We start from the raw sequence: 12,195 nt of genomic DNA, 5'->3' as shown, positions 1-12,195 counted from the left end.
TACTGCCAAGAAGAAAATTAGGAGGAAACGCTCAATGTTTTTGCATGAAAATCCTCAGATTTAACAGAAATTGGCACAGAATTGTGTCTGTCAGCAGCTTGAATGCAAAAATACCAATATTGGCCTTCAGAAACCCATACTGGTTGAACCCTAGTATCTAATAGCCTTACATTGGCAACTGCATACATGGTATGGTATTTACAAGAGCCAAATTATTATATGAATATAAGATATCAATTTCAATGTGCATTGTACATGCACTCAGCCTGTTTAGCCCCCTGTGGGTCAAGTACAATGAACTCAATACTTGTGTTTCTGACTCTCTCTATCCCTCAATCTTTATCTATTGCAGGGATGTGATCAAGGAACACCAGAAACCCTGGAAAAAGTATAGTCATCTCCTATTATTAATAAATGGGATTTGTGTGTCTAAAGATAAAAAAAACCTGAATTGAAACAGCCTGAAAAATCTCATCCGTGTTTCTTGATTTTGTGCATTCTTGCCTAATGTCTTTGAGTATCCTGAAAAGCATTAGACAAATAGAAAGTATTAGCATCATTATTTATATCATTACCTCTGATTATGCAGGGATTAACACAGCACTGTTACCTATCTGTGCATCTCTTTGTAAGTCTGTTTTTGGCTGCCTGAAAAGCACCACAATAATAGATCCAAAACTCAAACTTCAAATCCACCGCTTCAATAAACAATAACGGCAAAGACAGACGTAACGTTAAACTATCTCTCATCAGCTAATGGCGTTCGGAGATGTCGTCCTAATCTTTCTGTCCACATCTGCTTTTTTGTTTGGTTTCAGTGCACAGGAGCTTTTCATGGCAATCGAGGAGAAGTGCTTTGTAAGTTAGGGGCTATAATTAAATGCACTAGGGTACATGACTTCATAGCTGAGCATGAGGCTAGCTCTGTTGGATGATAAAAGAGACGTTTGGTTTTACCAGAATATTCCGTTCGGGAAGATTAGACATGAAATGAAGCCGACCATCAATCTGCCACTCTCTGTTCCTGCTCTGTGACATTTCCCTTTTCCATGGTGTGTGTGTGTGTACTGTATGTGTGTGTGTGTGCATGATAGACAGCATTTCCAAATTAATCTATTAATAATTTCTGCCTGCCTGAGCCTCACATTGTGTGTGTGTGTTTTGGTAAATGTCTAAATAGATCTATTATCAGTTATGACAATCTGTCACCTGCATCACAGGACGGCAGGCTCTTTACAGCAGGGTCACGGTCACAGTGACACAATGCATTAGGAGCTCCTGCGAGCATGTGTTAATACTGTGTGTGTGTGTGTGTGTGTGTGTGTGTGTGTGTGTGTGTGTGCGCACTCCAGGCTCATTGTCTCCTTGTTCTTCAATTTCTCCAATGTCTTATCTCTCTCGGTAACACAAGCTGTCCACCGCCGCCCGCCAACAACCAAAAAAAACAAAAAGAAAAAAAAGGACAATCTCTCCTTCTCCCTCTCATCCCCTGCCCACCCCTTCTTTCCATTCAAGGCTTTTTCATTTCTCCTCTGGCGTTCCTTAATTCTCCATCCCTCCGTCTGTCTCATCTGATAGCGCCCTCTGCTTCCCTCCATCCAATTCCCCCCTCCTCCTCCTCCTCCTCCTCCTCCTCCCTCCGCTCCTGACGATTTTTCACCCACCCCCTCCGCGATCTTTCTCTAATTGGTATGCAGGTCTCTACTTATTTTTTTTTTTATCCTTTTCCCGTTCGATTGCCATCCCTTCTTTCCTCTATCTTCCTCCAACACAGACTTTGAATTGATTTTATCCAATTCCAGTCCTGTGTGTTCTGCCCTCTGCCCTCTTACCATCTTCTGGCTCTCTCTTTTAAACATTTCTTTCCATTCTCTCCATCTCTGCCTTGTGACGGCTGCCCAGTCCCACTACCAGCAGTCTTTCAGTCTCTCTCCGTCTCTCTTTTACATACATTCTCAATGCTTTAACTGAGAAGTAATAATAATAAGCAGCAATAGCCACCATGGCTGAACAGACAAAGAAAAGAGGAGTACCCTACAGAAACTTCATCAACAGAACATCTGAGGAAAAAGACGTCACAGCTCCGCCCACACTGTTTGATTGACAGGTGATCTCTGGGAAGTGCAGTGCAGAAACACCACAGAGCACTTAGCACCAAAGATGTCACCAAAATTTACAAAAAAGGAGGAAATCTCTTGAAATATGAGTCAGATATTACAGAGGTTCAACATGATTTAAGACATTTAAAGTTATACAAGAGACCGAGGTGAATCTTGCAAGTGGTTTGGCCTTTATTTTGGCACAGCAAACGTGTGAAGATGCCCAAGGCTGCCAAATATCACGACCATCACCTAACAAAAAAATACTCAAGACTTCTGCCCAGCTAAGCATGGGATTTGGTCGGCAAATACACACACTCACACACACACACACACACTCACACACCCCCTCTCTGCCACTCGGTCCTGCCTATGCCCTGTCTGCTTACAATGCAATGTGAGGTTTCGCTCTCTCTCCCACGCACGCCATGTGTGTTTGTGACTATGAACGAGCGCATCAGTCTGCCGGCACATTCCTTTAAAAGCCCTTGATATGAGCACGAGTGATGTGTGTGAGTCTGTGTGTGTGCGAGAGTGTGTGTGTGTGTATTTGAGTCTGTGTGTGTGTGGGAGAAAGAGTTAGAGAAATAGAGAGAGTGGGTGAGTGTACAGTGGCAGAAGTGGGTTACAGGTAATACGTAACATGGTTTTCGTGTGTGTGTGTGTGTGTGTGTGTGTGTGTGTGTGTGTGTGTACCATGTGGGCAGTATGTACTATATGCATGACGGAGCATGCAATATGTGGTTTTACCATATGTAGCTATGTAGCCGTTAGTGTATGTGTCTGTATGTGTGTGTGTGTGTTTTCCTGTGCTGTGACTCATAGTTAATCTGAAGGCAGAGCAGAAGTGATTCCTTCACAACAGCAAAAACTCTGTGTGAGAGTGTGTGTGTGTGTGTGTGTGTGTGTGTGTGTTCAAGCAGGCCTATTGCTCACCACAGTGCTCGTCAAGACCGAATCCTGGCATGGCTCTTTGCTGTGTGCTCTTGCCCACAGCTGGGGAGCTCTTTGAGCATGTGACTGCATGTAAGTGGGAGGGCACTTCGTTTTGATGTTGTTATACTAAGCTATCTAGTATGCGAATTGGTATGTGGGTGGCTACTGCTTCATTTGGATGGTGTTAGAGTAAACTACGCAGCGTGTGAAGTCAGTTTAGATGTCGTCAACTATAAATCAGACACTCAGAGAAACTGAAAACGCGAGAAAGAAAAAGGTTAGAGTTCATTTATTCACTTGATGGGCAGAGGGATAGAAAATAAGGCGGAGGTTGGCGTGAGAAACAGAAGGAAAGAAAAACAAAGAATCTGTGTAATGTGTGTAATGAGAGAGAGAGAGAAGAGAGGTGGAGAGACGGCGTCCGAAAGAAAGAGAAACGTGATGCCAGAGAAACTGAAAGATATGTGAAGAGAAAACGTGAGAGGCAAGTGGAGACCAAGGTGAGTGTGGTGAGTCACGGTGAGAAAAGTCTCTAGAGAAGAACAGCTGCACTGGTGGGAGAGGAAGTCACGGGCCTGAATAAATACAATAATGTGTGTGTGTGTGTGTGTGTGTGTGTGTGTCCCCGGGGTGTAGTGTTGCCATCTGTACACCAACGTGTAGCTCTGCTCTACATCTGGACTGAGAAAAAAAATTAATAAAAAACAACAACGCACTCTGATCACATCCAATCTCCACTACAAAACACACAACACACACACAGTAATACACTTGTCGGTCTATTATGTAACCTTTTGAACAAACGGCTTGCAGAAATACATGAGGAAAAAAACACATTTCACTGCAGTTAAGATAAACAGCAGCCCGGGGCCTGAATTCAATCTGTGAAATAGACACAGCAGTAGAAACAGGATTGTAAAACATGGGTCTTATTTATTCCCTCAGCGGCCATTTTGGACTTTTCCGCATACTTGGGGTGGGAAACTCTACCTGGGAGAAGCGTCGGGAATTGGACAAACATTTATCATTCCACAGATTCTCCGCTGAAAAACATATTAGAAACAAACAGATCTCAAGAAGCTGGAGTGTTATACTGTAGGTTTACATTTTAACATACTATATTTGTCCCTCTGCTAGCTAACGGAATTTAGCCTCGGTACCGTTAGCTAGCTAATAACTAGCTAGCTGGTAAACTAGCTAACTTCCATGTGAAATCCAAGCAGTCGTAGTCGTTGTTCAAGAGATTTCTAGATAATTTGATGACTGTTAGTGTTGAAGTAACACCTGTTTTATATATTTGCCGATCTTCTGAGTGGAGTTTCCCACCTGGAGTGTGTTGTAAATTCAAAATGGCCACTGTGGGTTGATTTTTTTTTTCTTGCACTAGCGATGCTACCCATCTCTCTGTATGACTAGTAGCATTTCAAACAGTGTAAACAGTGGAGACAGTGGAAGTATTTAAGGGTCAACATGGCTAACACCATAACAGGTTGACAAAAATACAAGATAAATCTGGATGTGATTCACCGACAATCAGAAAATATATGGATTGGATGGGAGTATTAGGCTACCAGGGGCTTTTGAAGGTCGATACCAATATTATCAGATTGAAATCGCCAATAGCTGATGTTTTGTCCCAATATTGAATGTCTTTAAAATGTAGGCCTAAGTATTTCCCCCATATTTTGCTTCTTGGCAGAGTGGAGAAGCCTCTGAAACAACACTTCGACCACCATGTGAAACTAAAACTCTCCATCGCAGCTATTCAATGGGGAAACTCTGGGATACATTAGACATTTAAATGATGAAATAATTTACAAACTTCATAATTGAACAGTTAAAAGAATAAATAAAATGTGCAAAGAAAATAAAATGTCATTGCAGGTTTTATAGACTCTCTTTATGTAACTGAGGACTGGGAGGCAGTGGTCGACACTGACTGGCTGATATCCGATAGTTAATAAAAGGCCGATATCAGGACAAAATATCGCTCTAACACTAGTGTGCACCCTGTTAGTGCGTGTTTTCTTTTTGTTCCTCTACTTAGCTCTTTCTTTCTATGTATCCATGCCCTGGTGGAGCAAAGGACACAGATGAAACTGCTGTGAGTTGCTCCTAAAATGGTGTTTACCCATGTAAAGACGCAAGGAGGCACAAGACGGGAAGCATATGGACGCTCGAAGCGGCTACAATATGACACAGCGGGCCTGGAACGGAGCCCGTGACAGCGGTGTTGGCGCCGTATCGATGGCAGCGGGTGAATCTGCGCCAGCGCGGAGAGCCGTAACGGCCCCGCCGGTTTTGACAGCTACGGAAACAATGGCAGCAGAGGTGAAACGGCGCAGATCCATCACGACCGCACCGGGGTTGGTGGCGGGGACGCGACTGTGGGAGCGGAGCCGTAATGGAGGCAGCCGGGGGGGGGGGGGGGGGGGGGGAGGCAGTAGATCAGAGGGTTGAGTTACGGACAGGATCGGGGCAGCAGCCTGGATAGAAAGGGCTTAGATGTAGCTGCTGGCTGGCCGTCTACATCACTGTGAGGTATGATACTGCGGGGAGAGAGAAGGGAGAGACAGATGGAGAGACGCTGAGAGAGAGAGAGAGAGAGGGAAGCAGGAAGGAAAAGACAGAGAGAGGAAGAGGGAGAAAGAAAGGAAGAAAGTGAAGGTGTCAGAAAGCGTAATCCCTCCATCAGGTCACCTCTCTCTCTCCCGTATCTCCTCCTTTTGCCCCAGCCGCTCCACTAAATCACCCTAGCTTTGATGTCGTCCTTTTTTCCGATAAAGCCTCCCCCCCTTTTCTCCGTCAGCCTCTCCTCCCCCCTCCCTCTCGTCTTCACCCACTCAAGCCCTTTTTCTGTCCTTCACAGCCTTTCCTTCCCTCTCTCTTCTCACACCCGCCCCTCCAACGCTTCTTCTTTTTTTTTTTTTTTAACTCCCCCTTGACTTCTCACCCTCCCTCTCATCCCTCTCTCCATCCATCCACGCTTCACGCTTCATGCGTATTGTGCATCATCTTCCCCTGCTTCACCCCTTTCGTCATTCTTCTTCTTCTCCTCCGCTGCGATCCCTCTCTCCTTGTTTCTCCTCTCTGCTTCATATCCTGTTTGTTCCTCCGCTAACACTCAGTCTGTAGAGAGAGAGCAACACTCACCCCGCTGACATGGGCTGACACTTAGCCTGAAGCAAGAACACCCTGCCAGGACACAGACGCTCACACACACACACACACACAAACACACACACACACACACACACACAAACAAGCCCCGTTTGAAGTAAGACGCAAGGTGAGGCAAGACGCAGATGTTCTGTGTTCAGTGAAACATACAGCGGCACTGCAAGGCACAAACACAGTGAAAACTCATTATAACACACACATTAACTTATACTTAAACACACTAACACACACACACACACACACACACACACCCACACACCAAGCACCATTTGATGAAAGGCGCAAGGTCAGCCAAGACACTGATTCAAGTGCTGCAAAACATAATGAAAATTACACTGAAGGCGGCACTCAACGTGAAAACGCAGCACAAAAACACACTAGCACACATCTAACACACACACACACGCACACACACACACACACCCATTTACTGTGCAGGTGCAAGGTGAGACAAGAAGCAGGCTCAAGTGCTGCTAAGTGAATATAACACTGTGTAATGAAAATGACACTGTGAAAGGCAGCACTCAACGTGAAAATGCAGTGCGAACACACATTTATACACACTAAGATATACACTTATACACGTGCTAACACACACACACACACACACACACACACACACACACACACAACCGTCATTTGATGCAAGGTGATCAAGATGCAGCTTCAAGTGCTGCAGAATGTAATGAAAATGACTGTGTGAACGCAGAATCACACACACACACACACACACACACACACACAAACACACAGGCGTACATAAACACACATACTGTTTATGTGTATGTGTTAAAAACCAAGTGACCTCTTGCTCTTTCACTCGCGCTCTCTTTTCCGCTTTCCCTCTTTCCCTCTATTTCTCTTTCTTCCCCCTCTATCTCTCTCTCCCTCTTACTCTCTCTCCTTTCCTTCTTGCTCTCACCCCTCTCTTACTCCCTTTCCTTCCATTTCTCTTTCTTCCCCCTCTATCTCTCTCTCCCTCTTACTCTCTCTCCTTCTTTCCTTCTTACTCTCACCCCTCTCTTACTCTCTTTCCCTCTATTTCTCTTTCTCCCCCCTCTATCTCTCTCCCTCTTACTCTCTCCTTCTTTCCTTCTTACTCTCACCCCTCTCTTACTCTTTCCCTCTATTTCTCTTTCTTCCCCCTCTATCTCTCTCCCTCTTACTCTCTCCTTCTTTCCTTCTTACTCTCACCCCTCTCTTACTCTCTTTCCCTCTATTTCTCTTTCTCCCCCCTCTATCTCTCTCTCCCTCTTACTCTCTCCTTCTCTTTCCTTCTTACTCTCACCCCTCTCTTACTCTTTCCCTCTATTTCTCTTTCTCCCCCCTCTATCTCTCTCTCCCTCTTACTCTCTCTCCTTCTTTCCTTCTTACTCTCACCCCTCTCTTACTCTCTTTCCCTCTATTTCTCTCTCTCCCCCCTCTATCTCTCTCTCCCTCTTTCCTTCTTACTCACACCCCTCTCTTACTCTCTTTCCCTCTATTTCTCTTTCTCCCCCCTCTATCTCTCTCTCCCTCTTACTCTCTCCTTCTCTTTCCTTCTTACTCTCACTCTCCTCTTACTCTCTTTCCCTCTATTTCTCTTTCTTCCCCCTCTATTTCTCTCCCTCTCTCTCTCCCCTTCTCTTTCCCTCTTACTCTCACTCTCCTCTTACTCTCTCTCTCCCTCTATTTCTCTCCTCTATTTCTCTCCCTCTCACTCTCATTCTCCCCCCCTCCATTTCTCTCCCTATCTCTCCCCCTCCACTATTTCTCTCCCCTCTATTTGTCTCTCTCTCCCTCTCTTACTCTCTCTCTCTCTCCCCCTCTATCTCTCTCTCTCTCTCTCACACATTCTCACTCTCTCCGTCTTGCTCTACTTCCCACAGCCACAGGCAAGGACACACTGAGGCCTGTTACTTCCTAAGGAGGGCACAATCAACCTTTACACACACACACACACACACACAGATCCCCCCCTCCCCCCTGTCAAATTCCATCGCATATGTTTACAAAAAAATAAAAAGCATGTGTTTGACAAATTGAGGTTAGCACGTGCTCCAGTGTCTGCCGGCTCTGTCAGAAAACACCCTGAGTGCAAGTTATCACTGTTGGCAAGTTTGCTAATCGTGTTTTCGCTGGTTTGCACTTTGTTATCCAGAGCGAAAGGCCTGTTGGCTGGCCTCTCCCCTCTCTGCCCCTGCTAGACTGAGCATGTGACTCGCCGTGTGTGTGTGTGTGTGTGTGTGTGTGAGACGTGTAGATAAGATACCGTTTGTAAGAGACAGTGGAAAATGTCGAGGCTGTCATATACAGGCCTACAGTCTGTGTGTGTGTGTGTTTATCTGCATTAAATTAAATATAAATGTGTGTGAGTTGATCTTAAAAATGGGAGGTGGATCCGTTCCTCTGTGTCATTTAGATCTAACTACAGGAGCGCACAGGAATCCTCTTTTTGGTATCACTCACACACACACACACACACACACACAATTGACCCTTCATTAAAGCGATTACAGATTAATGAGCAGAGCGCACGCCTAATCCAGTTTAGCCCGAGACGGGGAGACGATGGCATCGCAGCCCGCTCTCGGCCGGCAGAACCGCACACCACTCGATTGGTTACCGTGGAACAGGAAACCTCTATCTCAGTGGCCGATCGCATTAGCTTCCTGGTTATCGACCAATCAGAGCTGCCCCGGCCCCGATCCAGCCATCATAATCGGCTGAGAGTATCAGAATGGCAGGGGAGTCGAGTTGTAGAGCAACAGCTGAACCAAAGAGGCCACTTAGGATATGCATCTATTGTCCCATACCAATTATCCTTATTTTATCAGTACCTCCATTTCTACACTGCTAAACATCCATTTTGGGAATTACCTGGAGTCATTCAGTCGATATCTGTAAAAGCCAGTCTATAAACTAAGGACTTAACTTGCCCACTATCATCTACAAAGAGCCACATGTTGTTTTAATTTTGTGCAATCAATCATTTTGTAAGAGTAGGTGTTACTTTTGAAACATGGCTCTTCAACTGCAAAATGTTGTTCATGTTACAGTAGAACTGCACCAATTGTTGGGTAACACAACTGAAAATTATGATTACATACCGACTTTCTGTTATTGTAATTCTTTCTCAGTATCGTTTTCCCCATGATTATTTTTAGCTTTAAAAGTTAAAATGTTGCTGAGGAATTGAGGAAATGTCCAGGTAATAAAGTGGTGTCAACAATCCTTACCACAGGCACCGTGTCAAGGTCAATCTGTGTTAAGTGTATTACAAGCTTGTGCTATCACCCGAGGGAAACAATGTGTAACCTGAGCTGGAAAGGATTACAAACATGTGCACACATTATTTGCATGCATACACAGATATAGCAGGCTCACATACACTCTCTGTATGGCTGCACAAATGCAGTCAGTGTTGTGTGGCCTCATGTTGTTCCTGTTGCTTATTCTCCCGTGTGCCTCCTGTATATGTGGCTGTGTGTGACTGTGTGTGTGTGTGTGTGTGTGTGTGTGCAGCGCTGAGCAATTCACTACTGCAATTTCCAAATCATAAGAGTGCAATTTTGCTCTTAGAGAGAAAGGTGTTTCAGATAGCTTCCTAAACACGGCACTTTGGAGCCGTACAAAATCTCTGGCCTACAAATCAAGGTACCCATCAAAGAAATTCTCTCCAAAATAAACTGCATTCAAAAAGGGAAAATCATGAGCATTTATACGTCCCATATTTCCATTTCATGTTTCCAAGTGTTGAAACCGCAATTATGTAGAAAAATCTGTGCGCACAAACCGCACTTCACATTGCAATCACAATATAAAAAATAAAAAAATGCGATTTTTGTGTGGGTGTGCATGTGGATTTATGTAACTGGATGCGACTGTGTCCTTGTTTATAGCACATTAGATGACAGCAGAGCATATGTCAGTGGTTCTGCCCATGGATAGGTGTCACTACACCTTGGAAAACAGTGTGTGTGTGTCTATATGTGTGTGTGTGTGTGTGTCTAGCTGCCAGATGGGAGTCTTTGATTCCACAGCAGGAGGATCGGTGTCAGGAGACATAAACATAAGCGATGTAGCTCTCAAACACGCACACACACACACACACACACACACACAAACATACTACAACACTACAAAACCACAACAAAAGCTTTCTCCAACCACAGCAGTGTTATGGACCAATCGACCACAACCTCTACAGTGCAGCAGCAGCAGCAGCAGCAGCAGCAGTAGGATAACTTCTTTCACTACCGAATTGTTCCTGCTTCTCTCCACTTCCTCTCTCAAACCCAGCGTGAGAGAAAAGAACCGCAGCCAGCAGCCAAACGTTGGTGAATCTTCATGTTTGTCCAGTCTACCAGACACCAGGTAAGCACTCTCTTTTAGGTGAGCAGCTCCTTAAGGCAGGGTGAGGCAGGTTTCACTGCAGGTTTTACACACTGCCAGCCCTCAAGCTGTTGAGTAAAAACCGCCCACACCACACTGATTTCACCGGTCGGCCATCTGATTGAAGATAATAATAATGGGAGGTAGTTTACTTCTAATTTCAATAGTAAAACGTGGTTCCAAAAGTGGTTCCTAGAGCTCCACAAGTGTTTGGGTAGTTTGATTTGTTGCTGTCGAAAGTGACTCCCATGCTGCCATACTTCCTCTTTCCTACATACTGTATGTGCTATGTGCAACCAGTATGCCATCACATTTATACAGGAAGAATTGTCAGCATCTGTAATGGAAATAATGGAGTCTTTAGAAACCTATGGGATGAACGAATCATTTAAGTAAATAACAGCCTTGTATTTCATCATTTTTCAACTTTCCACTATTGAAGAAGAAGCCCATTATCAGATACTCTAAATAATCACGGAAAAACAAAGTGAAAAGCAAGCATCTGTCCACTGAGATGAGGTCATTGGGCGAGTTTTGTACTTTACACTCTCCCATCTCCCTTCATCTCCATCAGCTGAGGCCAGCTGAGCCACGGAGGAAACTTCAGACCTCTTGGCCGCTCGGCTGTACGGAAGAACGAGCAGCGCCAAGACGAGTGGCAAAGCCAAAGCTTCTTAATGAACACTACTACTGTGTGTGTGTGTGTGTGTGTGTGTGTGTGTATGTGATAGCCTGCTGGCTCTCTCTCTCTCCATTCCTTTCCATTTGTGTGTGTGTGTGTGCAGCAGAGAGCGGGCAGGGTGGATAATGTAGCACTGACACTCGAGGAATGAAGAGAGTCGTCCCACTATTGTGTTGCAGGGCAATTATAGCACATGAGTCCAACAAATGCACGATGTATAATTCAGAACATCCTGCATTCTGCACTGCGCTTCTTCATGCCAACAGTATTCATTACCAGGCCAATAGATAAGCATTTATTTTTAATGCCATGACCCTGTTTGTTTGTTTTTTACTTTTACATTTTAGCCATTTAGCGGATGTTCTCATCCGGCGACTTACAAAAGAGTAAGCAAGAGCAGAACAGGCTTAAATTCCTAGATCGCCAACAACCAAGAGTGAGGAAAGTGAAGGTCAAAGCCACAACAGATGCTACAAATTAGTTAGTGCGTCCTCCATTATGTGTGATAGAGAAGAGCTAGGTAAAGAAATAATAGCCGAAAGAGAGAAGGTGAAAAGGTTTTAGTAAAAGAAGCTAGTGTACAATCTTGACCTTCTTCTCTGACTGATGTTTTGGTGAAGATTAGATGAAGAATCTATGGATGTGCATGTCTTGGCTGCTTGTAATGTTGGATATGCTCTGGTTAAGAGTATAAGAGCTAAATGCTTAAAATGTAAATGTTAAATACGTGATCCTGTGTAGCTCAATAGACAGAGCGTGGCATAAACACTGCTAGAGTTAGGGGTTAGACTGCTTCTTAAGCATCCCATAATAAAAATGTATGCAAGTGCATTAGTCAGACACATCCGGCAAATGGTGCACGTCACACATGAAGCCTTTCCCCTCGTCTATGGTCCACATTTTACCCACTCTGCCCACTCCTGC

At 44.6% G+C, this 12,195-nt stretch overlaps 1 protein-coding gene across 2 annotated transcripts in view; it reads right to left on the bottom strand.

Annotated features, from left to right (window-relative positions):
• pacs1b (phosphofurin acidic cluster sorting protein 1b) overlaps window positions 1-12,195 on the bottom strand; it is a 57,181-nt gene that overhangs the window by 40,401 nt on the left and 4,585 nt on the right. The window lies entirely within an intron of this gene.

This window comes from Centroberyx gerrardi, chromosome 23 (genome assembly GCF_048128805.1).
Source record: "Centroberyx gerrardi isolate f3 chromosome 23, fCenGer3.hap1.cur.20231027, whole genome shotgun sequence".
In the NCBI taxonomy this organism is placed as follows: Eukaryota; Metazoa; Chordata; class Actinopteri; order Beryciformes; family Berycidae; genus Centroberyx; species Centroberyx gerrardi.
Note: the sequence above shows the minus strand (reverse complement) of the source record. Positions and strands in the feature narration are given on the sequence as shown.